This window comes from Dasypus novemcinctus, chromosome 1 (genome assembly GCF_030445035.2).
Source record: "Dasypus novemcinctus isolate mDasNov1 chromosome 1, mDasNov1.1.hap2, whole genome shotgun sequence".
Classification (NCBI taxonomy): Eukaryota; Metazoa; Chordata; class Mammalia; order Cingulata; family Dasypodidae; genus Dasypus; species Dasypus novemcinctus.
Genome location: NC_080673.1, coordinates 162147015 through 162153294, shown reverse-complemented (window position 1 = coordinate 162153294; position 6280 = coordinate 162147015). Strand labels below are relative to the sequence as shown.

General features: G+C 34.8%; 1 pseudogene; it reads left to right on the top strand.

Moving 5' to 3' along the window:
* The first annotated feature begins 1316 nt into the window (after positions 1-1316).
* On the top strand, positions 1317-2144 carry LOC101445209 (DNA-directed RNA polymerase I subunit RPA43 pseudogene; annotated as a pseudogene).
* Positions 2145-6280: the final 4136 nt, after the last annotated feature.

Below are 6280 nucleotides of genomic sequence, written 5' to 3'. Positions count from 1 at the left end.
CCTTCCTTTAGCTCTTTTACATGTTTTGTGAGCCATTTAGTTGCCTAACTGGTTTTATATGAAGAGAAAATAAATGGAAGTAATGGGAAATAGTATGAAAGTTATGAAAGGCAATGGCTGCTCCCAAGTGTTGAATAAGTAGACAGCAGGATTTTAAACCTATTTAGAGCCCAGCACACTGGGTGCTTAACTTTTATTAAATGTATGTAATGCCCTCTATAGACTTATGGCACAGATATTATGATAGGCCTATAATAAATTTGAGGAGCTTGAGAGGTTAAACAATTTGTTCAAGATCATGCAGTATTAAGTGGTAGAACCAGGATCAAACTCAAGCATTTTGGGTCCTGAGTCTATCCTCTCAATCATGCTGTAAGGAATTATTAACTAATTCATGGAGTATGCACTATACTTATTGAATATATGAGTAAATGAATGAAGGAATGATCAAATAAATAAATAACCCGTTAAGGTATTATAAAGAACAACTTCACAAAACAGAATAAGTTCGAAGTCTAACTTGATTTATTTTTCTGAGCCTCAGGTTCCTTTTCTTCACAATTACTCCCTTGGGCTAGATGTTCCCTTCCAGAGAATCTGATTCCACAGGTGAGTACAAATAAATAATTTTTTTTTTCAAAACCCAGACTTGTTCCCTACTGCCAGTTTCACCACAGTGTTTACACATAGTGATAAAATCAAACCATATACTTATTCGAAGTAATTTTTGGTGAATACCCACTGCAGTTCAGAGGTCATGCTATATGAAAGAACAATAAACAAGGTAAAGTCTTTGCAGTCAAGCATAATGTGCAAGCTGGGATTCACGAATCAACACATTAAGTTTCTTCACTTTCACGATGTCCTGGGAGCAAAAGAAAGGAAATCTGAAAACGTGAGGAGTGGGTAGAAGCAGAGGAATTTCCCTGAATTCTGAAACCTACATGGAGCAGAAACATTCAAAAACTCTTAAGAGAGGAAGAACAATGCAGAAAGTTGGAGTAGCAAGTACGAGTTCCACAGGCAAGGGAAAGTGGGGTCCCTTCAGGGGACTGCATTGAATTAAAAGATAACTGGGGAGGACGCCTGACAATTCACATGTCTGTAGCGGGTTCTGGGGCTGCTCAGAGGCGCGGAGACCAAAGGTAGCCTCGGAAGGGCCTCTGGGGGGTCCAGGTTAGAGTTGCCGACCTGCACCTGCGATGCCCCTGCAGGCTGCTGAGAAGCCGCTGCTCCTGCTTCCTGGCCGGGCCTCAAGGGACGCACATGGCGTGGTCGCTGTCCTACCGCGAGGCACCGGCATCTGAGAACAGTTGATGCGGGCCTTCTGTGCTAACCTGAAAGGGTCCGTTAATAAACTATCTTCCAGCCACATTGGCTGTTTGGTACAGGGGTGTTTCAATGCATCCATCCCTAAATCTGAGCAGATGCTGGCAGAGCAGTGGCAGACCCTAGAGATAAGAGTGGGCGGTGGACTAGAATTTGAAGTATTTTGTTTAAACTCAGATGCTGCTGGAATATTCTGTATTTGGAGGAAATTAAATATAGCTAGTTTACAATCCAAGTGCTCTGAACTTTCTAAAGAAGTAATGGAGGACGGAGAGCTGATGCAGCAAGACGATGCAACAAAAAAGAGACACAAGTTCCTGGTGCCCCTCACAAAAAATCTAAGTGGACACAGAAGAACACACGGCCAATGGACACAAGAGAACAGACAATGGGGGGGGGGGGGCGATAAATAAATCTTGAAAAAAAAAAGAAGTAATGGAAATGAGCACTGAAGAAGCAGTTGAAAAACCTCCAAAGGAAAAAAAGAAAGAAAAAGAAGGACCAAGAGACTTAATATGAACTAGAAGACATACCAACGTACCACAGAAATGGAAGATTTTGCAGATGTCACCACAAATGTAGAGACAGACCTATAGACGAATAATGATGTGGATGGGCCTCTGGGAGCAAAAGCCAAAGAAGAAGAAAAATGAGAAAAAGCACCAAGACAATCAGGACCAAGACCCTTTTCTCCAAAGCAATGACTCCGGTGGTTACCAAATGACGATTAAAAAAAAAAAAAAGGAAAACACAATGAGGATGCTAAAGTTACTGCAATTTTAGAACACTTACCAAAAAAGAGAAATTTTCTTTAGTGCATTTTAAATGTGAGTAAGTTTTCAAAAGTTTGATTATATACAATAGATCTATAAATGTTTTTAAACGTTATGAAATGCATGTGCATTCTAGTAGTTTGTAAAACCAGATACACTTAAGTAGGAGTTATTGTGTGCTAAAATTACAAAACTAAGTATAAATTACTTCAGGTAATACAGTCTTATTACAATAATATTATATAATATTATTATATAATCATCTAATAATGTAATACAATTACAGTCATTCTATTATGTAAGAATAAAAAGATAAGAGGCACTTTTACACTTGACTCCTAAATTCTTCCAGGTCTTATATTAAATGAAATTATTTCTATAATCTCAACATTAGCTAAATGGCATTATTATACGGTATTATTCCTATCATTAAAGAATGGGTTTGGTTTTTTATATGGGTAATAAATCATGATATTGCATGTCCCTTTATTTAACTTTTAAGAACAGGACAGTTACCAGTTGTAGGTTTTCCTTTATTATGGCTACAGTATCATATTTTTTGTTGTTTAACTTAACCTCATCTCCCAAAGAAGCCTCAATCAGTCCACTTGTGTTGTATGTTGGAGAAAGAGAATCTGATGAAGACAGAATAAATGTGATTCAAACTAGTGAGAAATTTCAAAATTACTTTCTAATGATCGGACTAGGCTATTAGAAATTCTTCTGACAAGAAAACAGCTTCTTAGTTTTCACTGAGAAAACGTGTATTGTGTCTTGAATAGTTGGAAAACATTGATTATGAAATGACCAGCTAGTTTAACAATATTTCATCAGTTACTCTGTGTAAAATGAGAAACAAGGTAGATGTAGGTTCCTTCCCTTATGGAGTGTCATAGGAGAGACAAATGCATATACACAGTGTATACATAAAAAAGAAAATACAGACAGTACTTGGAAATTATTATGAAGAAAAGTAAGATTGATTGTCCACTTACTGTTAATGATTTTATCTGCAGATAGATGAATGGTTGAATTAACTCCCAGGGTCAGCCATATTTGTTGCTGTTTCTCTAATACTAGACATAGGAATACTGGCCTCACGTGGCTTTATATAATTATTTCTGCTAATTGTATATCTAGATCTAAATCTGTAGTGATTGATTTAAGAGGGTAGCAAACAATCACACTCTGTCTTCAAGTAGATGTATCAGACAGTGGAAGGGAGTAGGCCAGTGTCTTTCCAGACAGTTTATACGGTATGGCTTTGAGCCCTTGAAATACAGCTAGTCTAAATTGAGATCTGCTCTGAATGTAAAATATATAATAGATTTTGAAGATATATGGAAAAAGAATAGTAATAATAACAAAGAGTAATAATTCAGTTATTGAAATCATAGTATCTTTGATATAGTAGATTAAATACAATATTAAAAATTTTTTTTTAAAAACTGGAGAGTGAAGCTTTAAATGGGGTGGTATGAGAAATTAGAATAGGCAAATCTATTAGCCTATGCTTAGGAATTGAACTTAACCTGAATGCAAGACTGAGCTGTTGAAGAATTTTAATCACATAGCACTCATTCATTTTTTCATTGAACAAATATTTGAGTGCCTGCCGTGGTACCAGGCACTGTTCTGGGCTTTTGGGATAATTCAATTTGCAGTTGAGAAAAGATTACTTTTTCTTCAGGGCATTGAACTGAATGGAATCAGTGAAAAAATAAGAGGCAGTGACATCAGTGAGAAAGTTGATTCTGTAACAGAGGAAGGAAAAGAATTTTGAATTAAAGGAGTAGAAAAATGCATGGAGAATAGTATATATATATAAAGCATATTCTTATAGGACATTGTTGATTCTATTCTATAGGATCAACAAAAAGTACTGATTGATTTAATGTGGTGAGAAAAGGTGAGGAAATTCTGGGATAACCTAAGAGCTCTTTTCTACACCCCTCCTTAACTAACTTTTACTCCTGACCTACCTGCATTATGACAACATGATGGCAGGAGCAGATAGGCATAAATGTAATTGAAATAATATAGAGAAACCACAGAATTTTATGGGGAAGGTGACAAGTTGTGATTTGAATAAAGCAATTTGGAGATTCTTATGGTATTCCCGAAAAGGAATATCTAATAGATAATGGGTTTGAGGGTCTGGGGCTCAGGAGACCAAACTGAACTCTAATGAAATATCAGTGCCAATTTACTCTTCAAGCTTCATTGAAAAGGTTAATCCCTCCGATGCAGAAAGAGAACTTCCTTGATCCAACTTACCCCTGTTTTCCAAAACTTATCTTTCTGCATTATATTATTTAATCATAAAATTATCTTTCATGTGTGCAATTTAAGTTTTAACATATATATATTCATAAAGCCATCACTACAATCAAAATAATGAACTTATCCATCATCTCTAAATGTTCCTTCTTGCCACTGAGGATCCACCCTCCTGCCCTGCTTATCAAGAGACAACTGGTCTGTTTTCTGTCTCTATAGATCAGTTTTATAAACATAGAATCAAACAGTATGCACTCTCTGTTATCTGGGGCTTCCTTCACTTGTCATTATTTTGAGATTCAACCATGTTCTTTCCTATATCAATGGGTCAATACTTTTTTTGACTAAGTAGTGTTCCAAAGTATAGATATATTGCAGTTTGTTTGTCCATTCCTCTGTTAATGGACATTTGGATTGTTTCCAGTTTTGCACTATTACAAATAAAACTGAACATTTTGAAAAAATGTATTGTATGGACATATGCCTTCTTTTCTATTTGGTAAGTGTCTATTACCAACTCAGTGTTAATAAGCTAGTCTTTTCAGCAAATAGTCTGAATTATATGGTCAACAGATGTTTAACTTGTTAAAGAGAATGCCAGAATTTTCAAAGTGGTTGTACCATTTTTTATTCACACCAGCAGTGTATAAGAAGATCACTAGTTCCTCCTATTTAGCTACTCTAATAGTTGTATAGTAATATCTCACTGTGGTATTAATTCATATTACCTGGATGACTTATATCACTTGGAACATTTTCTCATGTGAATGGATCCCATCTGTATATCACACTTGGTTAAATGTCTTTTCTCACGTGTGTGTATCTCATCTGTATATTGCCATTGGTTAAATGTCTCTTCAAATCTTTTGTCCAATTTAATTGAATTGATTGATTTCTCACTATTAAGATTTGAGAGTTCTTTGTATTTTAATGCATTCAACATTGTACAAGAAGTTCTAGTCAGTGTAATCAGATGAAAATAAAAGAAGTTAAAGTTATCCAGATTGTAAAGGAGAAGGAAATGTGTCCCTTTTTTTTTTTTTTCTGAAGGGCATGGTTGTCTATACAGGAAATCTAATAGAATATACAAAAAATACTATAAAAGTAATACATGAGTTTAGCAAGGTTTCAGGATACGAGATCAATAAACAAAATGAAAGCATATTTCTATATTCTAGTAATGAGCAATACGAAATTGAAATTAAAAATACAATACCATTTAAAAGTGCATAAAAATATATTGAATACTTAGGGATAAAACTGACAAAAGTTGTGCAAGGCCTAACACTGAGAGCTGCAAATCATTGCTAGGAGAAATTAGATAATTCCTAAAAAATGGAAAGCTATACCTTGTTTAATAGGTAAGAAGACGCAATGTTGTTTACATATCCTTTCTCTCTAAGTTGATCTATAGCTTCAACACAATATCAATCCAAATCCCTGCAGGTTTTTATTTTTTCTGATTCTAAAACATTATGGAAATAGAAAGGTACTGGAATATCCCACACAACTTTGAAAAAGAATAAAATTGGAGGGCAACAATATCTTACTTTAGACTTATTATAAAACTTCACTGATCAAAACATTAACATACAAATAGTAAAGTAGACAAAAGGAACAGAACAGAGAGCCCATAAATAGACATCCATATCTTCAACTGATTTTTGACAAAGGTGCAAAGACAATTCTGTGGTAATAAGCGAGTCTTTTTAGCAAATGGTGTTGGAATAACTGGATAACCACATTCAAAATGAAAAAATGTACCTACATCTATAACTCACACAATATACAAAATTAATTCAAAGTGGTTCATAGATCTAATATAAACCATAAAATTTCTGGAAGATAAACAACCTTTTTTATCTTGGACAAGTCAAAGATTTCTTAGATATAACACT